The sequence below is a fragment of the Hibiscus syriacus genome, unplaced genomic scaffold (assembly GCF_006381635.1).
Source record: "Hibiscus syriacus cultivar Baekdansim isolate YM2019G1 unplaced genomic scaffold, ASM638163v2 tig00001674_pilon, whole genome shotgun sequence".
In the NCBI taxonomy this organism is placed as follows: domain Eukaryota; kingdom Viridiplantae; phylum Streptophyta; class Magnoliopsida; order Malvales; family Malvaceae; genus Hibiscus; species Hibiscus syriacus.
In genome coordinates this window covers 87,071-114,239 of record NW_024061880.1, presented here as the reverse complement: position 1 = coordinate 114,239, position 27,169 = coordinate 87,071, and the positions used below count along the sequence as shown (strand labels likewise).

General features: G+C 34.0%; 2 pseudogenes; both read left to right on the top strand.

The window, feature by feature from the left end:
* The first annotated feature begins 1,312 nt into the window (after positions 1 to 1,312).
* Positions 1,313 to 3,955, top strand: LOC120130472 (annotated as a pseudogene).
* Positions 3,956 to 7,641: 3,686 nt separating this feature from the next.
* LOC120130463 lies at positions 7,642 to 13,976 on the top strand (annotated as a pseudogene).
* The last annotated feature ends 13,193 nt before the right edge of the window (positions 13,977 to 27,169 follow it).

Here is a 27,169-nt window from a genome sequence, read left to right as displayed (position 1 = left end):
TATTATGTTTATGTTTATTAATTATTATTATTATTAATACAAATTATATTTTTTGCAGGCCAATCCCCAAGCCCAACTACAACAGACCAGTTGACCCATCACCCGAGGCCCAGTGCACATTGAAGCCCAAATACAAGCATAACCCATATGCCATCCCACTGGAGCCCGACCCGGAGGGAAACCCGATTCAAACTCGGATGACCCAGGTTCAACCCAACCCTACTCAGCAACCCAAAACCCTAAAACATATTAGGATTTACAAAATATCAGAGTCAGCAGCCGCCGCCTCTAGCCATCGAAGCCAGTTCCTAGCCGCGCGTGGACTTCATCTTTCAGCTCTTACCGGCGCGTGAACCGTGCCGAACACTCCCGAGCCAAAACTGATAGTTTAGATATTGAACACGTAATTTATCCTTGAAATTAAGAGTGAAGGTGAAGGTGAAGGTTGATCCTTATGAATACTAATAATAAGTATACGATAGTGTGTTATATATGCTCTGAATACATAATATGTAACAATCTAATATTTGAATCTGAATATTATTTTAATATAACATTTAAATTCGCAAAATATTAAATATCGATAAATATTGAATCTATGATATCAATTATCACTCTAAATAATAGTAATACACTATAAACTGATGTCACAGTTTCAAGAAATAAGGTCCAATATTTCATTGCCAAAGCATCCTAATGAATTCATCATTCTAAAAGCATATTCTAATTACTTAATTAAATATTGGACTGTCGCATTCACTCGATGTAGTAGTGTTTTTCCCCTTAAAAATTTGACTTCTTAAGTCATACCATTTACTTTAGGGTTAATAAAAAAATAAATATCTTAACTATACCTCAAATACGGTTGGAGTTTAAATAATTTTTCGCTAAAAACAAGTGTCTTGTTTTCAACGTTATTTTTAGGTGCAAGTGACACGTGTCATTCTCATTTTTTTTTACAAAATTAAGAATATTATTGTTTCTCATTTCAACCCACGTTGGCCGTCGCCAACCATCACCGGTCGTCTTCACCACCATCGAACGGTCACCCACCCATCTGCAGACCTTCACTGCCAACCGGTCTTGCCATTGTCAAAATCCCCCTAAATTCATAAATCCCAAAACTTGAATCTCTAACCCCTAACCTCAAATCTCTAGCCCTAATTCCAAAAACCCATCGTCGGTAGTGTAATTTGTAAATCATTCAAAGACATTTAAACCGTTCGACGATTTGCAATAGGTGATTTGCAAGATTTTAAGAAATTGCATAGTGAGGTGAGGTGGGGGTAAACAAGACAAGAGAGGGAGGGAAATGGGGAAGGGGACGGGGAGGGAAAGTTTATATATATGTACACACATATTTTTATATTTAAAAAATAAAAAATAAATAATATAAAGATAGGCATTTAAAAATGTAACTAATAAAAGTAGACATATATTTTTAACGAAAAATTATCTAAGATATCAAATCGTATTTCGGAATATAGTTTAGATAATTAAAAAATATTAAAACTTTACTTTATTACGACTTATTTCATGATAAATTATTCAAAAAGAATTAAGGAACCAAAATGGAGGCCAATGGTCTACCATCAATGCACAACCATGAGCATCAACGGGTAAAAGAAGAAATAATATTAATATTTATAATTATTTTATCGTTTTAAAATTATATATAATATATATATATATATATATATTGATTGATTCCACAAGTAAAATATAATAATTAAAATTAAATATAATAATTGTTAGGAGTTAGTATTAATCAAAATCAAAATATATATATTGATACCATGTTATAATTCTGTAGAAAATAGCTGAAGCAGACAAGTGAAGAAGAAGAGAGGAAAGAGAGGCACCACTCTCACACATTAACAAGTTTGTAATATCTCAAACGAGACCAGACGTTGTATATACAAAGCAGCTCCTTGAGTCGGTGATCTAACAAACTCCTAATCACCTAACCGTCTCATAATAACTGAGAACTAACGATACATCAATTACTATGACTCCTAACATAATTGTCACTATAAATCTAATCGAACCAAGAAACGAAATAATTTTAAATTTGATTATATAAATTTAGTCATAATTTATATAATACAAACCAAGTGACATCAGTAGTAAAAATATATTTTTTTTTATGTCATAGCCAGAGGTGAACCCAAGACAAAAATTCAGGGGTTACAAGAATCACAGGAGTGACACTTGTATTAAGAGTGTCACTTATATTAATTTTGGGGTTTCTACATAGACTTTTAGTTGTCTGGGATACCAATGACACGACTCAGGTCCGCCATGGTCCTAGCTTCGAAATGTCAAGAGTATATATATTTATATCAAATAATGAAGAGTTATTTTTAATAATATTACGCTTACTCTATATTAATAAAAAAACATATTTATTTCTCATCAAATAAATTAATTATAAAAGGGTCGAGTGGTGACAGCACGAATAAAGGATCTGTAAAAGGGTCCCAAATGTAGAACCCTCGGGCTGCATCTTCACAATGACACTTTTTATTCTTATTAACCTAAACCAGGTTAAGTGTTGACCCTTCACTCGAGTTTACGACCGTTTGAGAATATCATAGATATATAATAAGCATATGCAAATGCAATTACGTGAATATTTTAACAGGCCAAATTACATACCAACACCACCTTTTTCTAAGACATTGCTCAGTTTCCCATTTTCCCATAACACTCGAGAGCAGTATCAGGGGGTGGTTTGAAGACAACATTATTGCTTATATACCCACCGTCTTCCTTCCTTTGTATTTGTCTACAACAAGTCTCCATTTGCTCTCTTTCTTCTTTCCTGCAGCTAGCTGTCTTCTGTTTCTCTTTAATTTCCTCAGAATCTTGCACAAATCATGGCCTTTTAATTTGTCTGGTGCTCTTCTTAGCCATGACTGGCCGTTCTAGTAAGTTATTTGGGTTTTTCTCTTAAAGATTTACGAGAAAACTCACAGATAGCATCTTAAAGATCATATTTTTACCGGAAATTTGACATTTTTTTGTTGGGTTTTTTGTGTAGGTGCTACTTATTGCTTATGTAAAGATGGAGTTGGCGATCAAATGCTTCAGAAGACACTGGATTATGCGTGTGGAGCTGGAGCTGATTGTCTGCTATTCTCCAGAAAGGTGGTTGCTTTAACCCGACACGTTGAAAGATCACTGCAACTACGCTGTCAATAGCTATTTCCAAAGGAAAGGTCAAGCTCAAGGAAGCTGTGATTTCTCAGGCGCCGCTACTGTTAGCGCCACTCCTCCTCCAAGTATGTGCCTTCAAAACCCCTGTTTTGTTTTCTTCTTCTTATTCCATTTCTGGGTTTCCCTGACCATTTTTTTATTTGTAGATATTGCTTCAACTTGCAGCTTTCCCTCAAGGTATTCGTCATTTTCATAAAATTTCATGCAAGTTTCTCCATGATGTTTTCATGTTTGATCTTTCTTTCTAAAGTTATTACTTTTTTATTTTTGTTTTTGCAGTAGCACGGGCACACACCATAGGCACACCACACCAACCGGGACAACCTCCGGCTCAACCACCACAGGGACAATCCCAGGGACTACTCCAACCACCGAGTTTGGTGGTGCAGGGACAACACTGGGGCCAACAACGGGGATCAATGATCCAGGCAATGCTGTGGGTCTCATCACCTACAACAATTGATCTTTGCTTTGTTGTATTGACAACCCTTTGGCTTTGAATCGGACGGCGGTAATATTTTGGGGGATTTTGATCAGATTTTGGGGTGGTTTGTGTAATAGTATTAACCATTGGTGTGTGTGGCCTGTGGGTCCATGATGGGAGGAGCATCTATCAGTGGCAATGACAATCCCCCACCACTACTTTTTTCCTTCTTTTTTGTATATATAATGAGTCCACTTTTTTCGTTTTTTTAATGGAAATTTGTTTAATCATAAAAATGTACAACTATTTATCATCAGATTTTAACCATTTTGATTGCACCGGAGGTGGCGGCGGAGGTTGTGTACCGGTCACTTTCAACGGTGTGCTAGTGAACCGAGGCTTTAGAGCTTCAACTGGTTGCTGCACTCTTGATTGCTGCAATCAAACATTATTAAAGAATTAAAAACTTGTAACAATTTGTATAAGATATTCGTATCCAGCACTCATGCCTAATATATATGAGATATTCGTAACTGGTTAGCTGGCTATTATCGCAGCATTGACCTGTGTCCTACTCTTCATACAGAGATGTGGTCTCTCTTTCATGGTTTGAATATAGCTTGGAACTGTGGATTTAGACACATTGAAGTCGAGATAGACAATAATGAAACTGTCGATCTTATCTTACACCACAACTGCTTTGAGCCTGCTCTTTCCCGCCGAATTCGTGATCTCAATGACAGTGGAACATACGAAACTCCCATACTCTCCGCGAAGCCAATTGTGTAGCCGATGCAATGGCTAATCTTGACCGAACAATATCTCCAAATATCGCATCGGCTAATCTTGACCGAACAATATCTCCAAAAATTTCTGTGATCGACCATCCCCCGACGAAGTTTGAATTGGTCTTTGAACTTTTCAACATTTCAATTTCATCCCCAAACAATTACATTCATTTTGAATTGGTCCCTAAACTTTTTGAACATTCCAAATTTATCCCAAACCATACATGTATATTAATCGCATCCCTTGTTAATAAAATCTATATGTTTGAAAAAAAATTAGGTTAAACTATGGTTGAAACTAATTAATATTTGGATGAAACTGGAAGATTCAAAAGTTTAGGGACTAGTTTAGAAAGAGACTCATAGTTTAGGGATTGAATTAGAATGTTCAAAAGTTTAAGGACTAACTTAGAATAAGAGTCATAGTTTGGGGATGCTATTATAATATTTAAAAGTTTAAGGATCAATTTAAAATGAATGTTATAGTTCAGGGATATACGATTGACAACTATCGTTTCGATGTCAAAATAATTCCTTATTCTCAATAAATAAATAAAGGAAATACGTAGTATAGAGAAATAAGGGTCGAATCCTCAGGAACTTAGAAAATCACAATTTAATGTTTGAATGGTTCTAACCAGGCGAAAATAGTAAAAAGGGGGTTTATAATATGAGATTAAAATGGTAAAAATAAATAAAAACAATTTAAATAAAAATAAGAGTATGAAGATTGTGAATAAATACGGTAAAAGTAGCCTCAAGCTTCGCTTTGATTCAATTTCCTTTAGATCATCGAATAAGATTTTCTCTTCGGGATTCACGTCGGTTACTTTGTCTACAAGGACTATCCTTGTGACTCTATCTTGTATACCGAATACCCAAGGCAATCTTTGATTCCGGCTTCGGTAATTGATTCTAACAACATCTATTGTCGTAGATCAAATACCGTTTAAGTTCGTGGCGACCAACTCGGATTGTTGTTTCTATAACCGTCAATTCCGATCTTAATTCCCTCTTGGCGAAGTTATCTCGCCAAGTGTGTTCCCAGGAAGTCGAATTGCTTTCTATAAGCCGAATCTTCCTCCCACACGTTTAATCGCAACAACCTCTTGGTCAAAGTTAATATTTGATTTTGAAAACTGTTTTGATATTTGAAAAATAAGCGCAAAGATTGAGAGAGATATTCCGAAGATATTAAGGGACCGTTTCAATTCTCCCGTTGGAATTGAATCATCACGATAACTCTCGGCTTAAGAAAAGTTTAGCTAAGCATGACTTTTGTCATACTTAGCATAAAAATAAAACTTGAAAATAAAATAAAAAGAACTTGAAAAGGAAAAGAGAAAACTTTTATAAAAACTAAAGAGAAAAGAAGAATGTATTCCGAATGATGAGTTTAGGCTTACCCCAAGTGGGTATTTATAGACTCTCAATGACTAAAGGATAAACAAAGAAAATAATAAAATAATACAAAAATAATAGTTTTTAAATTTAAATTCAAACTTAAACTAGTCTCCTAATGCAACTCTGCTCGTCAATCTTCCAGAAGGCGTGCGGACGAAGTCTTCTAGAAACTGCCACTGACTGGACCTTCTAGAAACTGTGGACCTTCTAGAAACTGCCACATTAGACCGCGTCGTGCCCAGAGTCGTGCCCATATCTCAAGCAGTGACCAAATAATAAAAAAAAATGCTGAAATCTCCCATTTTGTCACAAATTCTGGAAAGCAAGGATCTGCACAAAAACAAGTATAACACGACTAATTCATCAGCAATAATTCGACAAAATCGAAGAAATAACAAGCAAAGATTAACGATTTTAAACACTCATCAACGATACAATTAACTTTATTAATAGACAATTGATGAGTTATAAATTCAGAGTTATAATCTAAGTAGACCACGTTAACTCAAATTGAGGTCAATACCTAAGAAGAAATAAGTCTAGTTTTAATTGTATTTTCGAGTATATAAACAAAAATATTAGAAATAGAAAGGTGGAAATTTCCCTGAATTTCATTATGCATTTGTTTCCTGCCCCATTTAAGAGAAAATCAAATATATTAGGAGTCTTTGTTAGGTTGACAAATCATTTCGGCAACCACTCTATTTTATTTTCTACAACGTTACTTCCATGCGATTGTGATGTGGACTGTCCAATTTATTGAATAAAGATCGGAAAATGTATCTTAATTTAATGGTTTTGTTACAAATTTTTATAATTCAACTTTATTTTCAATCTTATTTTGATTATTAAAATTTAAATTTTCAATTTAATTACTAAATTTTTTTTTGGATTATTTCTATTTTAATCCATCTATTGTTTATCGATCTCATTTTGTCCTGGTTTAACTTTTTTTTTACTCACGTAGACACCATTGGCGGATGCACTACGACCCATAGGGGCCAAGTGTATCCCCATTATTGTGGAAAAATGGTTAAATTTAGCTTAATGTGTTAAGGGAAAAAATTACAATTTTCGCATACCCATTATTTTTAAGAAAAAAAAATTAAAATTTTGGGCCATCATTCTTAAATTTTTGGACCTGCCACTGGTAGACACCAACTCAAATTTCAACCGCATCGATAATCATTAGATCCAAATTTAGGTTTTAATTACAACGGTGTTACTTATTCGTCTGATGATTTGATTAACGATTTGAAATGGACATCAAAGAAACTCAGAAAACATCGAACATAGAAGAGAGAGGGGGGGAAGAAGGATACTGAAAGAGTTTGAGAAAATTTTGAGATCAATAATAGTCGTTAACGCAGTTGAAGAGAAAAAAAAATGAAAAATAATAGAATTAAAGTTTACATGAGAAAAACAATATAGTTTTAGTGTAAAATTATTTTTTTAAATGATGACGTTTGTTATACTATTATATTCTTAATTATTTAATAATGTAGCGATAAAAAATAACTTAAATAATTGATGAATATTAACGGCATGAATTAACTAAGATCTGAAATTTTCATTTCAGTGTCAAAAACCAATTCCCAATGCATGTTTCTGCGTTGTTGCATTAGAACTTTCCTCTAAACTTCGTTCCTTAGAAGAATGGGAATAAATCAATAAATATATATACGTGCATTAACACACATGTATATACACATAATAAAAACTACATCGTTATATTCAACCGCCATGGATCCTCCGCCACATAGAGCAGCACCGCCGTCTCCTCCTCCAGCTCAAGGCTGCCGTTATTTTCCAATCCTGTTCGTGGTCGTCTTCATTTTCATGGTTATCGATTTCCTGGTATGTACGGACCAAAATTTTGGGTTTAATTGTTCTTCTTTCAAGTATTCTTTGTTTTGATACTAGTTGAATTAGGTTAGCCCCCATTTTTTGGTATAATTTCTTTTAGGTCCCTCTTAGCTTTAAACTGGATAAATTAAACAAATTAGACCATAATTTTCAGGCAATGGCTCCGACATGTTGCAACCCTAAGAACACTTTATCCGTTTTGCATCAAGTCCCTGAAGGTCATGTTGGTGTGTATTGGAAGGGTGGGGCTCTTCTTAAAACCATAACCGAGCCAGGTTAGGCTCCAATCCTTGTTTCACAATTCAATAATATGCCGTTAAATTTACGGTCTAGTCCTTATGTCATATAATTCAGTACATTTCGGTCCTCTTAATTTACTATAATCAGGTTTCCATTTGAAGATGCCTTTGATAACTCGGTATGAGCCTGTTCTAGTTACTCTTCAAACCGATCAGGTAGTTTCTTTTTCTATTCGTTTGCCATAATTATGAACAAATTATTGTTCCTATTATAATGAAGGGTAAACTATGCATTTAGTACCTAAACTATCAGTTCTGGTCCATTTTAGTACCTAAACTTTCAATTTTTTAGAATCATACCTAAAATTTAGTTTTTATTTCATTTTAGTACCATTGTTCAAAATTTAACATTTTTTTTAAAAAAATTAAAAGTTTAGGTACTAAATGGGCCAAAACTGATGGGTTATGTGCTAAATGCGTTAAATTTTTAACGGTATGATACTAAAATGAAACAAAAATTAAACGTTAGGTATGATTTTGAAAAAATTAAAAGCTAAGGTACTAAAACATACCAAAACTAATAGTTTAGGTACTAAATACATAGTTTACCCTATAATGAAATATATGCTGATTGTCGTTTTTAGCTGAGTATTCTCTACCTTGTCTAATCAAAAGAAATATGTATTAATCGCAGGTGAGGGATATTCCATGTGGGACAAAAGGGGGCGTGATGATCAACTTTGAAAAGATTGAGGTATTTAAGGCTTTTAATTATTTATTTATTTCATAATCGTAAACGATTAGTACTCGAATTTTGTTCAGTTCGACCATAAAAATTGGTACATTAAAAATGGAGTTCTTGTAGCATAGTACAAGTCTCGTGTCTAAAATTTTATTGCTTACATTATACATATACATTTAGTATTTTTTGTATGATTAAAATGGTACCATTTGTATATTTTACGTCTCTTTTATAATTTATCATCAAAAAATTTTGAAGACATTTTAATTACATCTATTATTTCAGGTCGTGAATAAGCTTCGAAAAGAGTACGTGTACGAGACATTGCTCAATTACGGGGTACATTACGACAACACATGGATATACGATAAGATTCATCACGAGATCAATCAATTTTGCAGCTCACATACTCTTCAACAAGTGTACATTGATGTATTTGATCAGGTACTACATCTATAATAAGGATGAAGACACACATGTATGCCGTTAAAAGTTGAAGGATTAAATTTGATATTAGTGTGATTTGACATAAACTATTGATCACTTTACTCGTAGTTTAATATATATAATTAAGTTATAAATATCGGGTAAATTACGTATTTAACACTTAAACTATCAGTTTTGATCCATTGTTGTACCTAAACTTTTAATTTTTCAAAATTATACTTAATGTTTAGTTTAATTTCATTTTAGTACATCTTCTTTAAAAACTTATTGCGTTTAGTACCTAAACTTTCAATCTTTTTAAACCTTAACGTTAAATTTTGAACGAGATACTGAAATGAAACAAAAACTAAAATTTTTAATGGCGGGATATTAGAATGCAACAAAAACTGATAGTGTAGATACTAATTGTGTAATTTAGGTACTAAAACGAATCAAAACTGATAGTTTAGATACTAACTGTATAATTACCCTAAATATTATTATTTCGTCTTTTAGATAGATGAAAAGATGAAAGATGCACTCCAAGGTGATTGCACAAAGTATGCACCTGGGATTGAAATTCTCAGTGTTAGGGTTACAAAGCCAACCATACCCGAAAGCATCAGAAGAAATTATGAACAAATGGAAGAAGAACGCACCAAGGTATCATGGTCTTTTTCTTCTTCTTATCTTTCATGCACGTACTTTTAGGTTAAATTATGATTTTAGTCCATGTATTATATTCAATTGTACTATTATTGTGTAGGTTTTAATATCAATGGAGAGACAAAAGGTGGCTGAGAAAGAATCAGAAACCCAGAAAATAATGGCTATTAGTGAAGCTGAGAAAGATGCTACTGTTAGCAAGATACTAATGGAACACAAGTTAGTGGAGAGGGAGAGTTCCATGAAATTGCAGGAAATCGAGAATCAGATGTTCGTTGCTCGTGAAAAAAGTCGAGCAGATGCTGAATTATATCGGTAAGTAAACGTCGATCGACTAAGATTTTTAATCTGGTTTTGAGATTAAAAAAACTCCGACGAATAACTCCGAGGATCGATCTTCTTCACTTCCGTTTTCTTCAGTGCCATGAAAGAAGCTGAAGCGAACAAATCGAAGCTGAGCCGTGAATTTCTCCATCTCAAGTTTACGGAGGCCATTGCTAATAACACCAAGATTTTCTTTGGTGATAAGGTCTGCTCCCTTTTATACCATTATATTGACACTTAGTTTTCTCATAAACACATATTCCGTCAGAGTTTGTGACTCAAATTTCATTTTGATTTGATACAAAAAAATCTTAATATAATCCTATTTGGTGAAATAAAAAAAATGAAGATTTGTGCTGACAACTAGTTGGTCTAGTAGGACTAAGCACTAGATTTTTTAAGTAAGGTGAGGGGTTCGAATCTTGAAGTTTGTGAATAGGAAAAACTGGATTGGGAGGCACTCACCTCTGCAGTACTCAATTTTAATTAGTCGATCAATAAATCAGATATCAATGATATATTCAAAAAGAATAGAAACTTATATTGAAGATATGTCCGTCCTAAAAAATGTGGATCTTTGTACTATGTTTCAAAATGAGACCCTTAAAATACTTTATAATTAGAAGAAATTGTAAAATATCGAAATTTACTATACTACGATTGTTTCTTATAAAATAAAATAAAAAACCAAACATATTAAACTAAGACAATGTCACACAATAACTCTACGATTGTGACATTTATTTTAAAAGTATCATCATTCGTACGCTCTTAGAAACAAAATCATGATATTTTAATAAAGTGTGCGTTCCTCAGATTTTGAGGCCCTATAACGTATCACATGCCATACTTGTTGATGAACTGGTATGATTGAAAAATACTCATTTTTTAAATTATTTCACATCAAATAACTAATCCTATAAATAAGGTAAAGTATATAAATAGTCATTGAATTTATCATTGTTTTATAATCAACATTATAATGATTTTTTTTTAATTTACGAGTGATTCTTTCTTTTTAAATTTTTCATGTAAATGTTATTGTTATTTGTTTTTTTTTTTATACTTGTTTTTCTCATCAATATCTTTTTAATTATAATAACATATTTATTTGCATATGAATATTATCTTATTTTGCAGGCAGCCAATATGGTTTTGGATCAAACACTAATAGTGAGTAAGCTGCTTGAGAATATGTATAAATAGAAAGTTCAAACCCATTATTAAAGGCTATTGTTTTGTCTAAGTTTCTTTTATGTAATAAGATTTATTCATAATTTTTTAATCCAATAATTTGGATCAATTATTATAAAAATCTATTATAAGGATAAATTTTTTAATTCATTTTACTTTAGTTATAATATTAAAATTGAAATTTCTAATATTATTTAAATAGTGTAGGGTCTAATCACTTTTTTTCCATTTTTATTGTTGATTTAAGTGGTCTAAGTTTAATAAAAAGTGTCAAATTTTGGTTTTGGTCCTTTATTTTTAAATTTGGAATATTTAGTTATTGTATTTGAATTTGGCACTATTCGGTTCTGCACTATAATGTATTAGTTAGTTCGACTAGTAAATATCTATAATTATTGTTGAAATCTTTTTTTAAAAAAATATTTTCATGGTATAATGAGTTTGTTTAGATAAAAAAAAGTCACCATCGACCACTTTGATAATTCATATGAATTATATATATTTTTAAATCATATGTTATCTTAGTTTTTAAATATATATATGAATTTGAATTTGATAAACTATATTTTTTTATCACTCACTTATCTTCGTGTTTCTATTTAGTCACTAATAAAACTATATATAATATTACGTTTTGTTTTTATTTTGATAATTCATCGTTTAAAAATATAATTTTGATGTTGCATTTTTATGACTACTATTTTTAATGTTTACATTATCTTTTCTTCTATAAACAAATAATTTTTTAGTTGATTTATTTAAATAATAAAATGTTGATATATCATCACCTCATGGGAATAAACTTAAAAAAAACTCAAACTAATAGTGGAGGAAATCAAATACTAACCCTCTGAGAGGCGGGGTGGTTCTCTCGGTTGGTAATTTATCTTCACAGCATGGGCTTTTGTTGGTTTATCAGTGACTGAAGTGATCACTGCTAGCATTACTGTTGTTATAGGTTCGCATTTCAATCAGCGTGTCGTTAATCTTATGCTAACGAGGTCGCCATGCCGTCCCTGCGAGCTGTGGTGAGCTGCTTCATTACCTATATCGGTAATTAGGCATCTCATCACATGACGACCTATAAGGTCGCCCGGCATACATGGCGACCTTCATTTCAGCGTAGTTAAAAAACCTAATTACCGATGTAGGTAATCGTTGTTACTTAGGAAAATTTAGGTAATCGCGTGAAAGTCTAATTACCGATGTAGGTAATATTTGTTACTTAGGGAAATTTAGGTAATCGTTGTTCGGAGCACATGACGACCAACATAGGTCGTTTGGAAGACATGACGACCTATGAAAAACTGTAGCATTCGCCCCAAATGGGAAAATAATCCTTCGACTGCATCATCTGAGCAAAAATAAATTTCAACACATTATTCCACATATTTTGCCTGCTAACGAAGCTCGATGTTTGAAATTCTCGATTTTAGTCGCTTTGTATTGATTAAACAGGTTCGACCTTGAATTACTTCTTGGATGGCAAGATCAATCGAGCTGAAGTCCTTTTCCCAGGCGTAGGTTGCTTCTTGATTGCTGTTGATCTCGGATCAGCTGTTCACTCATCCAATGCTACAGATAATAAAGAAAAACTTTAAGTGGGTATTGCCTTTTCGACTGGCTTATTGTTTCCTACATCCGATAAGTTCGAATGTTGACGACTAACCATACACGGTACTTTGTTATATCTGTCCCTTTGGCAGGGCTGGATATTCCACCATATTGAAATTTGAAAGATGCAAACACAAATTAGGGTACAAAGCTCTATTGCATTTTGCCTTGTTACTTGCCGCTCACGTCTTTTTCTGAGACTCCTTTAGTTAAGCAAGCAGAACTAAATAATCTGGAGACCGGGAACGGCACTACAGAGAAGGCAAAGGTCGGCACCGCAGAATTCCTTTTAGATCTCGAGAACCGGAGAGCGATGAAGGTCGGACCTTCGAGGTTCTAGATGCCACTTTGCATATATTATATATATTGATATTGGTTTGAACCTCATTTAGGTGTTCGGGAAGAGCACTTTAATCGATTTATCGATAACGTTCTTCGCCTGTATCTGCTTTTCTCTCTTCTCACCAGCTTTCAACTTGGCAACAAATGATCAATGGCACACTTTGAAAGGAGTTCCACACTTGGTTGTCTACACCGCGTTTTTCTACTTTCCGATGTCTTGCTTCGCGCTGGCCCTCATCCTTAACGTCACCTTCCTCTACCGCCCCGTGTTAGGTGCACCGAGATCATCATTCAAGGCTTATCTCAATGACGGGAACGGCAGAGGCTGGGCCTTTCTAGCCTGGATTTTGTGTGGGTTCGGGAACAGTCTCTAGTTCATGAGAGGCCAGGCAGGGTATGCGGCTGCAGATTCTGTTCAGGTACTTGTAGTTGTAGTCTCATCTTAAAGACCATACAACAACTGCAAAAGAACATAACATGACATCAATCTTTATATGTATTGCTGGTGATGGTATTAGTCACTTCCACTTGTGAGCACATTTTGGGGCGTAATTTGTTCGGAGGATACCGGAAATCGTCGCGGAGAACATATGTATTGCTTTCCGGGATGCTATTTATGTTTATTGTAGCTGTTGGTGTTCTCGTGGCATCTTCGGGGCATCGAAAATGAGGCCTTGCAGCCTTAAAGGGCTTTGATGAAGCAAGTCAAAAGTGATGGTGATATTCATGGAGATAAATTATTGACAAAATGCTTCAAACAAAATAATTCATTGTATTTATGAAAAAAATACAAAAGAATAGGTTGAATCTCACATTTCAGTATAATGGAAGGACTAAATTCATCATTAAACCGATCGGTGTAACATGTTTAATACTATTATTACATTCGGGCAGGAACTTTGTCATAGTAATTAAGATAAGGGAAATTTTAGGGTGTACTAAACCGGTGCAATTATATATTTATTCTAATTGTAATAATTTTAAAATAAACATCATCAATAAAATCATTTATTATAAAAAATATTAATATTTATCCCCATATTTATAGATCCTACACTACAGATAATTTATCGTAAATAAATTGATTTATATATGATATTATTTTTTCGATCCATAATATCGTACTTATTATTTCTAAGTGTTTTATTATTATTATTGGTTAGAAAGACCTAAGATTTATATATGATTATATATTTTTCCATGAATAAAAAAACACAGTGCTCTTCTAGATGATGATTATTGCCCCATTCCTTGAAAAGTAAACGGGACAGTGGTCCCAACTGCATGACAATGCAAATGGGAGCTTTAGGGACCACTTTTGCCTTCCAGCAAGGACCAACTTGCAATGTTTCCAAAATTAGGAACCCTCAAAACAACTTAATGCAAAAGCTGGCTTTTACATGCTTCGTTTATAAAGTTGAAATATGTATTATAGAAAGAAAAATAAACCTTGACCCATTGGATCAAACTTGAAATAAATGCAAATTTTGGGGTTCACATTTATAGTTTGAAAAATTAATTTACGGAAACGAAGTTATGTATAACATGACAAGGGTAGCAGGAAGGAACGTACATATAATTTTATATATTAAGGGGGTGAATTTGAATTTATAAAATTATAGTAGATGAATTTAAAGTTATAAAATTTCAGATGGTGAAAATAGATTTTTAATAAAAAAATATATTAAAAATCTAAAATATATAGTAATTTTAAATTTTTAGGTGACGATCGCTAGGCATGGGCATGGGACCCGAAGCCGATGAGTTCTGACCCGATCGGGTCAGATTTTTTAATTAGGTTCGGGTTGGGTTAGATTTGATTTTAGGGTAAAAAATACCTGACTTAACCCAAAAAAATAATGTTATCTAATATATTTAGGTATAATTACAATAATACCTATCTATATATTATTTTTTTAATTAAATAATTGTTTTTATTAAATAAAAATAATATTTTTTTATTATTTTGGGTCGGGTCAGATCGATTTCGAATTTTATCTAAAAAAATCGAGTTTATTTTATAAAAAAATTATCTATTTTTATCAATGAGTTTGATTTAAGTGGTAAACAGTTTGATATCGCTTACGCAATGTATTGGATTCGAATTCTTATGTATGTAGAAAATATCTGCTGAGAGATTTACCTACTAAAATCAAATGTACGATCTGAATCGATCTAAATTAATCAAAACAATAAAATTAGAGTGAAAAAAACGTGAACACCTTTCTACACAATGATGACCTTTCTACACAGAAAAAACGTGAAGACCGGCTATTGCTGGACAGGAAATAATTAACTTGGCCTCACATGTTGAGAAAAAGGACGGTACTATATTTTTCCAAAAATAAAAATCAAATATATTTAGTCTCATATATTAAGCACATGGCATTGATTTTTTAAGTGATTCTACTTGATACTTGGGTTTATTTACATCTTCAATCCTTCAACTCTTGCAAACATTCTCTATCATAATATTGATTTTATATTTAAAAAATGTATTTAATCTATAATTAATTCGACCAGTAAGCAATCTGACCCGTTAACTAATTTAAATTATTTAATCATGAAAAAAGCCTTGATCCCTCATGATTGGTAAATTTTGATTTTAATCCTCCAATAAATGATAATGTTTTAATTTCATTACTTTAAATCATAAACTAAAATAGTAATAAAAATATATTTTAATTTTTAAATTTTTTATTATAAAAAATTTCTCGACTTTCCTCCCAAAGATAAGAATACTTAAAATAATGATGCAAGTAGTATAAATAATACAATTAATCATATTACCTCAATAGTTAAAAGGATGATTGTTATTTTAGAAGTCTCAGGTTTGAGCACCAAAACTTACGAGGGTGTTTGAACTTTTATTTTCAAATAATTAAAAAAATTTATAACATATACTACTTTGTAATCATCTTATATTAATAATAAAAAGTCGAATATATTAATGGTCACCAACTATAGGACATTACTTTGTTGAATTCCTCGATTATTAAAAGTTACAAAATGTTAACTCGACCATAGAATGATGCTTTGTTGAGTCCTTCGACTATTAAAATTTATAAAATTGTCAATTGATTATTCATTATATTCCAAACTCGTAATTTTCTGTTAAAAAAATTAATGGCAATCTGAGTTGGATGTTAATCTGTCATTTTCGTTTCCATATTTTCCACACTATATCCAAAATAGCATAGAATCTCAAGTGAAGCAATTTGTCAATTGGGCATGTTATTTGCCATCCCTAGATGTTCTACAAATTCTCTACGTGTCGGTATACAGTCGTACATATTACTGTGCCGCTTATAACATTTTATTTAGAATGAATTAGTGTGTAAAATTCGTTGTTTTTGGAAAATTAAAAAGATAATATTTTATTTTTTATTTTTTAATTACTTAATTAATTTTTTATTTTTATTTTTAAACGTTTTATTTTAAATTGTATTTAATAAGTTAAAAATTACTTTATAAAATATTTTTTTGATATAAAGATGCTAGTTCTATTAAAATAAAATATTCTAATTTCACTATAACCACGCTTTTAAATTTTAGAAAATATATTTAAAATAGAATGATTCTATTGCATAGTGTACTTTTTTAATTTTATATAGATTAAGTATTATTAGATGAGTGAAAATATATAATTGAAATTAACATAAGGAATGAAAAGATATTTATTGAAAAATAACGAGTTAATTACAGACATCTATTTTCATCTATCAAATTATTTCAAATTTATATAAAAATAAAAAATTTGTAAATCGTGTAACTAGATTCTAACTATTTTAAATATATTAATTATATATGCCCAACGCACTAAAACTTATAACAGTTTCTATCAACTAGGATATATTAAATCAATTTGTTCTTCCCTAGATTTGATTCCTCGACCTTCCATTTCCCTATGCGATATGATACATCTATTGTAAAAATACCCAGAGATCCACGACAACGATTACTTATTATTATTATTATTAAATTAAGATGATTATAAAATAATATTTATTTTAAATATTTTTAATTATTTAATAATAAATATTCAATCTTTATGTTATAATTGTTAGCGTTAAAACTCTTAATTTTTAAAAATTATAATTATAATTATTTTAATCATTGAGATAGATTATTTTTCGGATCACGAGAGGGATTCTTAACACAATTTGTATGATTTCACTTTCATTTATAATTTAAATCTTTACAGGTTGGATTTTATAATATCTTAAAAATAGAATCATCCTATTTTAAATATATTTTCTAAGTTCGTTTTGAATAAACCAGGAGAGACACGTAAGCACATGCGAGAGACGTTTATCTGATTACCTCCACGTGTCGATATCATACTGTTCTGTTAATCAGAAGCGTAATTGGGCGATGGATAACGCTAAGGTTAGGGATGGCAACTCAACCTGAATCCGACGGGTTCCGATCCGATCTGATCCGATTGGGTCGGATTTTTTTAAAAAATTTCGGGTTCGGGTCGGGTCGGGTTTAGGGTGAAAAAAATCCGACCCGACCCGACCCGAAAAATATATATAATTTTATCCTATATATTTATGGATAATTACAATAATATCCCTCCATATATAATTTTTTCAATTAAGTCACTGTTTCATTGAATAAATTTTTTATTATTATTCGGGTCGGGTCGGGTCGGGTCGGGTTTCTAAGTCATATATTCGGGTCGGGTCGGGTCGGGTGAAACCTTAATTTCGTCGGGTCGGGTCGGGTCACGGGTGAAAAACCCTTTCTTCTCGGGTCGGGTCGGGTGGCCCAAAAACCCGACCCGACCCGACCCATTGCCATCCCTAGCTAAGGTGGTGTTTATTTTTGTAGAGGTAAAAGATCTGCAGTCTGCAGGTCATATCCGTAGGCATCTGTAGCAGAAGAGGTGGACCAAAAGTCTGCAGTCTACAAGAAGAAGACTGTTTGTTTTTTAACGTCTGCTTGTTTTTTAACGTTTGCAGACTGTTAAAATGAACTGAAATATAAATAAACTGATTTTTTAAACTTAAAAGAGTTTTGCAATACTGAGATTTAAATAATTTTAGTTTTACAATACTGAAATTTAAATAATACATACAACTACAATAAAATTATTAAAATAAATCAATTAATATTTTAAAATAAATCAATCCATACTAATAAATTATTTAAAATAAATCAATCCATACAATTACAATAATAAATCATCTATATTTTAAAATAAATAAATCTATAAATAAATTATTTAAAATAAATCAATCTATAATAATAAATTATTTAAAATAAATCAATCTATATTTTAAAATAAATCAATCAATACTAATAAATTATTTAAAATAAATCAATCTATATTTTAAAATAAATCAATCCATACTAATAAATTATTTAAAATAAATCAAACTATACAACTACAATAATCAATCTATATTTTAAAATAAATCAATCCATACTAATAAATTATTTAAAATAAATCAATCCATATTTTAAAATAAATCAATATATACTAATAAATTATTTAAAATAAATCAATCCATATTTTAAAATAAATCAATCCATAATAATAAATTATTTAAAATAAATCAATCCATAAACTACAATAATAAATCAATCCATATTTTAAAATAAATCAATCCATACTAATAAATTGTTTAAAATAAATCAATTCATACTAATAAATTATTAAAATAAATCAATTCATTTTAACATAAATCAATCCATACTAATAAATTATTTAAAATAAATTATTTTAAAATAAATCAATCCATATTTTATAATAATTTATTTTAAAATAAATTATTTTATAATAAATTATTTTAAAATAAATTATTTTATAATAAATTATTTCAAAATAAATTATTTTAAAATAAATAACCTTATTAAATTATTTAAAATTATTTTAATAAATAGCTATATTTTATAATTATTCTTGAAGATGTTTGAAGACCTTTGAAGAAATAAAACCATGTCTGCACCAAGGAGAGCTCGCTCAGACGTTTGAAGAGTGTCGCAACCGTCTTTCGGGTTGGGCCCCGGAATTGGGCTTCGACGTGAAAAATGGATTGGGAGTCGCCACCGATCATTTACTTTACGAAAAGTGGGTTGATCGGATACCTTATTTCTTACCTGATCTGCGTCTTACCAGTGATATGTCAAATTCGGGAGTCGGTTACGGTCAAGGAAGGATTAGCACCCTTGAACCGCCCTTTCGGTACTATGTAATTTCCAATTGTCTTTAAATAAGAAAGTTGAAAGTTTAAATTGAAAGGTAAAATAACGATCCAAAACTTACCCCTGATTGGTTGAAATTTCTCTAAAAATGAGTAAGAACGCTAGATAACAAATGATAAATAAATATTAAATAACTTGAAGTGAGAAAATAAATAAAAATGTTAATAAAAATAAATAAATAAAATTGAAAAATATTCAGTCTTTTTAAAAAAAAATAAAAGAGTGTAAAAAAAACTATATATATATATATATATATATAACAAATTTAAAAGAAATAAAAAATATTAAAATTAAAGAAAATATATGAAATAAATAAATGAATAAATAAAAATGTAAAAGATCAAAATAGCAAAAACAAAAATGATAGAGGACTCAAATGTCAAAAATAGAAATTCAAGGACTAAAATGGTATTAAGAGAAAATAGAAGGATCAAACATTAATTATAACATAAACTAAAGCCAGATCACAAATGTTAAATAATTCAGATACCCTAAATGTAAATAACCCTTAAATAAAGCTTAGGACTAAAATGAATTGAACATAAATATAAAGGAACACACGATAATTATACCAAATATAAAAGAAAGACTAAAATAAAGCCGAAACATAATGTTAGGTGGCAAAATTGAAAGAAAATCGGAATTAGAGTTCGATTTGCAGAGAAATTGGGGCCAAAATAAAAGTTTTCGGAACTATGACGACCAAAACAGAATTTCCTCTCTTTTCATGAAAACACGCGGACCCTGGGAGTTACTGGGTCGGGTCGCGCAGGTCAAATGGTTTCAGTATTTAAGCCAAACAATTTTTTGATTTTTCATTTGCTCTCATTTTTTTTAAAAACGCTAAACTCTTTCTCTCTGCTTCTCTCCCATGTTCTTCGAAATGAAGAACAACGGCCGAAATTCCCAGAAACCGGCCATTGGCCACCACACCGGCCACCGTTCATCGGCGGCGAACCTTGAATTTTTTGGTTTTTTTTAAAAGCTTTTCCTTCCCCCACGAAAGATCTTTTCAAAAACGGCCTCGGGAAGGCTAGATCTAAAAAGGTAGATCTCGTTGGCCCTCCCTGTTCATCGGCCAAAAAGTGATTTTTGGGTTCGATTCGCACCAAATGACAATGAAAAACAACATGCAAGGGAGTAGAAGAAAAGAACAAGGTAAAAAAAAAACTACCTCCTTTATTTCCTTTTCGAAATGTTCTACAAGTGCTTGGACCTTCTTTTTGGTTGCTATTGTGAATTTCTGTGCGTATTTCGTGTATATCCCCCCCTTTGGGTTCTGATTACATATATTTATAGGAATAAAAATCCTATTTTAGGTATTTACAACCGAATAAAACACTAATGCAATCTGTTTGTGTTTGTTGGTGATGAATGGGTTTCGTTCGCCGGATGCTTCGGAGCTGTTGGAGGTGAGAGACGTGCACCGAGAAACTCGGAGAGAGAGTCGGGAGGCGTGGGACTCTCGGCCATGCGGCGCTGATGAGGCTAGGGTTTGAGACAACCCTAGGCATCTTTTGTTGTGGACCGTTGGATCTCATCTAGATCCAACGGTCACAGTTACTGGCGGTTGGGAGCATAAGTTTAGGGTTTCTGGAAACCCTACACGTTTGGACTCACGTGTTTGGGTTGTGTACAGCTGGGCCTGCTTATTTCTGGGGTATTGGGCATGTACCATTTAAATAATAAAATTAGTAATTATATATGTATAATTGTATAATATAATAATATTAATACAAAAGTCAAAATTGAGTGTCTTCAGCTGCCCCTCTTTGCTCATTGTCGTATAACGAAAATAGATCAAAGATTAAAAGACACGAATTCCGTCCTTATCGAATATCCTCTGTCGTAGAGTTGAAATCCGATGTTGAGACTGGTTTGTCAATCACAAAATGACTTCATCGTCGTGAGGTTGAGTTCAAACTGAGCCCGAAAATCCTTCATTGTGAAGTCGAAATTGAACTCGGAGCTTTGGGCAAGTGGCCTCTGAATCATCTTCTGGTTCAAGGTACTTCGTCGTGAAGGTGACCCTTGATCTGAAGACTGTGGCGTTGTGGTGTTACAGATGACTCCTTCGTCGCGAAGTTGAGTCAATCTGTTTGTTAAGTTGGAATTTGTATATGACTCATTCGTCGTGAAGTTGAGCTTGAGAATTGGATATCCTTCGTCGTGAAGTTGAAATCCAAGTATTGTTCCGAGTCCAATATCCTTCGTTGTGAAGTTAAAATTGGCTCTGACATTGAGAAATGTTTGTTGACAACCAGCGGTCCCTTCGTCGTGAAGTTGAACTTGAGTTGTCTGGAGTCCAATATCCTTCGTTGTGAAGTTGAAATTGGCTCTGAATTTGAGAAATGTTTGTTGACAACCAGCGGTCCCTTCGTCGTGAAGTTAAACTTGCGTTGTCTGGAGTCCAATATCCTTCGTTGTGAAGTTGAAATTGGCTCTGAAATTGAGAAATGTTTGTTGACAACCAGCGGTCCTTTCGTCGTGAAGTTGAACTTGCGTTGTCTGGAGTCCAATATCCTTCGTTGTGAAGTTGAAATTGGCTCTAAAATTGAGAAATGTTTGTTGACAACCAGCGGTCCTTTCGTCGTGAAGTTGAACTTGCGTTGTCTGGAGTCCAATATCCTTCGTTGTGAAGTTGAAATTGGCTCTGAAATTGAGAAATATTTGTTGACAACCAGCGGTCTTTTCGTCGTGAAGTTGAACTTGCGTTGTCTGGAGTCCAATATCCTTCGTTGTGAAGTTGAAATTGGCTCTAAAATTGAGAAATGTTTGTTGACAACCAGCGGTCCTTTCATCGTGAAGTTGAACTTGCGTTGTCTGGAGTCCAAATCCTTCGTTGTGAAGTTGAAATTGGCTCTGAAATTAAGAAATGTTTGTTGACAACCAGCGGTCCCTTCGTCGTGAAGTTGAACTTGCGTTGTCTGGAGTCCAATATCCTTCGTTGGGAAGTTGAAATTGGCTCTGAAATTGAGAAATGTTTGTTGACAACCAGCGGTCCCTTCGTCGTGAAGTTGAACTTGCGTTGTCTGGAGTCCAATAACCTTCGTTGTGAAGTTGAAATTGGCTCTGAAATTGAGAAATGTTTGTTGACAACCAGCGGTCCCTTCGTCGTGAAGTTGAACTTGCGTTGTCTGGAGTCCAATATCCTTCGTTGTGAAGTTGAAATTGACTCTGGGTAAAACCTGCAAAGATATGCATATATACGATGTTAGGGATGTCATGCTCTTAGGTATGCCTAAAATGTATAGGCAACATATGTTATTCTGGGCTCTGGAGATAAATCTTGATCTCCGGTGGCCTGTCGTTGTTGACTCTTGATTTTGAAAGCTTGAAGTTCCGATCTCTGATCTTGATCGGCTTTTGGGTACCTGTACTTTTCAATGAATCTTTGTACAGTAATATGCGATTATCTTTCATAAAAATAAATAAATCATTACGTTTAAATCTAATTCAAGATGCTCAAAAGGAATTAGAGGAAAGATGGTCTTTATTCATAAGGGAGGAGAAGAACAAACAATACATCGAAAACATTCTAGAAAACGAATACACGGTGATGTGTAAATGAATGTCTTAGACCTTGATAATGTGGGTACTTCTGAGCTGAAAAGTCGTTTGATGATCTTGAATGCAGCCTTTGCCCAAAGGATCCTTGAAAATGCGATAACGTTTGGGAGAGTGCAACATTTCTCCGATTTGTTGAGTTCGTAGAAGATTCATGTGCCGGGGTGTTTCCACTGTTAATATCCAAATCACCCTTTCTGGGTTTTCAACTTGGACCCATCCTTGGTTGCAAGACGCCCTTTGCGGGTTTTCATCTTGAACCCACTTTTTTTTTTTAATTCAGGGCGCCCTTTCGGGTTTTCACCCTAAACGTTTCTTTTTTCCTTTTTTTCAACTTAGGACGCCCTTTCGGATTTTCATCCTAAGTGAAGTATTTCTTGACTGCGTCCGAGTTGATGGGATGCGACAGTTCAGGTCCGTCCATTTCAGCTAGGACGAGAGCTCCTCCGGAGAAAGCTTTTTTCACGACATAAGGTCCTTCCCAATTTGGCGTCCATTTTCCTCGGAAATCCTTTTGGACTGGCCAAACTCTTTTTAGCACTAGATCTCCTTCGCGGAATATTCTCGGGCGCACCTTTTTGTCATATGCCCGGATCATTCGTTTCTGATAGATTTGACCATAATGAATGGCTTTCAGTCTTTTTTCATCTATCAGATTAAGCTGATCATATCTGGATTGTACCCACTCTGCATCGTCCAGTTTGACTTCTGTCAAGACCCGGAGAGACGGAATCTCGACTTCAATGGGTAGCACTGCTTCCATTCCATATGCTAGTGAAAATGGAGTTGCCCCAGTCGAAGTTCGTACCGAGGTTCGGTAGGCGAACAAAGCAAAAGGCAACTTCTCATGCCAGTCTTTGTAGGTTTTAGTCATCTTCTCCACTATCTTTTTAATATTCTTGTTTGCTGCTTCTACAGCTCCATTCATCTTTGGTCTATAGGTAGTAGAATTGTGATGCTTTATGTTAAATTGCTCACAGGCAGCCTTCATCATTTTGTTGTTCAAGTTTGTAGCATTATCGGTGATGATCCTTTCAGGTAGGCCATACCGACATATGATCTCTTTCTTCAGAAACTTGCATATAGTGGACTGAGTGACACTGGCATATGACGCAGCCTCTACCCATTTCGTGAAATAGTCAATTGCTACGAGAATGAAACGGTGACCATTCGAAGCCTTCGAATGGATTTGCCCGATAACGTCCATGCCCCACACAGAGAAAGGCCATGGTGACGTCATTACATGAAGTGGATGGGGTGGAACATTTATCTTGTCTCCATAAATCTGACATTTATGACATCTCCTAGCATAGTTGATGCAATCGCTTTCCAGTGTGGACCAAAAATATCCGCATCTCATTATTTGTCTTGACATCATATGCCCATTTGCATGTGCTCCACAAACTCCATCATGTACTTCTTCCACTATCATTTTTGCCTCTTCAGCATCGACGCACCTTAACAGAACTTGGTTATAGCTTTTCTTGTATAAAACCTCTCCGTCAAGGACATATCCAGCTGCCAACCTTCTAAGGGTTCTCTTCTCGATTTCGGTGGTTTTTTCTGGATAACTCCGGTGCTTGATATACTGCAGAATGTCGTAGTACCAAGGCTTAGTGTCTTTCACTTCTTCAATTTGGTAACAATGAGCTGGGTACTCATACGACTGCATGTTAATTGGCATCATTTCAGACTCCCCGCCAGCCTTGAATGTGGCTGCCAAGGTAGCTAAAGCGTCAGCCATTTGATTTTCTTCTCTAGGCGCGTAGTGGAAGGTGACTTCGTCGAACTCTTCGAGCAGATCCAACACTAGTTTTCGGTACTCTAACAGCTTTATATCTTTGGTTTCCCACTCTCCTCGGAGCTGATAGATTACTAAGCCTGAGTCTCCATACACCCACAAAGTCTTTATATTTTGCCCCAGTGCAGCCCGAATTCCCATGACACATGCTTCATATTCTGCCATGTTATTGGTGCAATCGAAGTTCAGTCTGCTGGTAAATGGGTAGTTATTCCCTTCTGGGGAGATTAAGATTGCCCCGATGCCATGTCCTAGTGCATTTGATGCCCCATCGAAGTGCATTCTCCAGGAACTATCCGCTGAAATGCTTGTTTCTTCTAAAGATATGGCCATTAAGTCTTCGTCTGGGAAATCAAAGTCCAGCGGCTCATAGCTCTCATCAGTTCTGCTTGCCAAAAAATTGGATATGGCACTGCCTTTTACCGCTTTTTGGCTCACATATTCGAGGTCGAATTCAGACAAAAGCATCTGCCATCGGGCTAACCTTCCGGATAGAGCAGGTACACCCATCATGTATTTTAATGGATCTAACTTGGAAATCAGCCAAGTAGTGTGATACAACATGTATTGCCGGAGTCTTTTTATAGCCCAGACCAGAGCACAACAAACCTTCTCAATAGGAGGATACCGGACCTCGCCATCAGTGAATTTCTTACTTAGATAATAGATGGCTCTTTCCTTCTTTCCGGACTCGTCATGTTGACCCAGGACATACCCCATGGAGCTCTCGAATATGGAGAGATACAAGAACAGAGGTTTGCCTGGGATAGGTGACATCAGGATAGGAGTGTGAGATAAGTACTCTTTTACCTTCTCGAATGCAATCTGACAGTTTTCATCCCATGCTCCAGGGCTGTTTTTTCGAAGAAGGTGAAAGATTGGATCACACTTGTCGGTTAACTGAGATATAAACCGAGCTATGTAATTCAATCTTCCTAAAAAACCTCGGACCTCCTTTTGTGTTCGTGGTGGAGGTAGACTCTGGATAGCCTTGACTTTATCATGATCAACCTCAATGCCTTTTCTGCTGACTACAAAGCCTAATAGCTTCCCGGATGTCACCCCGAAAGTACACTTACTGGGGTTCAGCCGTAACTGAAATTTCCTCAATCTCTGGAAGAGCTTTCTCAGATTCTCAACATGTTCATTCTAGGTCTGTGCCTTGACAATCATGTCGTCGACATAAACCTCGATCTCTTTGTGCATCATGTCGTGGAACAGGGTCACCATAGCTCTCTGATATGTTGCCCCAGCATTCTTTAATCCGAAAGGCATTACTTTGTAACAGAAAGTTCCTCACATCGTGACGAAAATGGTATTCTCCATGTCTTCGGGATGCATCTTGATCTGATTGTACCCCGAAAATCCATCCATGAATGAAAAGTAGGTGTTCCCGGCCGTATTGTCCACCAGAGTCTCTATGTGTGGCAGAGGAAAGTTGTCCTTGGGACTTGCCTTGTTAAGGTCCCGGTAATCGACACACATGCGTACTTTCCCATCCTTTTTCGGCACAGGTACTATGTTGGCCACCCACTCCGGGTATTTGGCTACTTGGAGAAAACCGGCATCAAATTGCTTCTTGACTTCTTCCTTGATCTTAAGGAGCATTTCTGGTCGCATTCTTCTCAGTTTTTGCTGCACAGGTTTGAATTCTGGTTTGATTAGTAGTTTGTGAACTACCATATCTGTGTCTAGTCCTGACATGTCTTGATACGACCAAGCGAACACATCTCCGTACTCCTGAAGTAAGACTATCAAGTTTTTTCTTGCTTCAGTCGAAAGAGTTGTGCCGATTTTAACCTCCTTTCGATCTTCCTCAGTGCCCAAATTTAATATTTCGATCGCCTCCTCATGTGGTAGTATTTGTTTTTCTTCTCTTTCTATCATTCTCAACAATTCGGTAGGCAAGTTGTACTCCTCTTCATTATCACAATCATCAAATTCCCCAAGACAAATGGTTGATTCAAAATCCACCTCCGGATCAGGATCATCAGTGCCCACATTATCGTTATCTGGGAACCTGAAAGGAGAAAAATATGCATGTGTGAGAGGATAATATCCCACATGGAACGGTCAAGAACACGGTCAAGAACTAACTTTGAGAGTAACTGAAAATGAAGTACTGGAATGAAGGAGATAGACAATGAATTCAAAAAATAAAAGAAAAATTTGTTTGCCATGGAAAAGAAAAATGCATCTTTTATTAAATTTAAACAAAATGTTTATTCACCCTTACAAAAGATCACTTATTGCCCCGGGTATAGTCAAATAGGGATAGTTCGAATATTACTCTGAAAGATTCTTGTAAACCACAGGTAGTTCTTCCACCGACCAACTGCT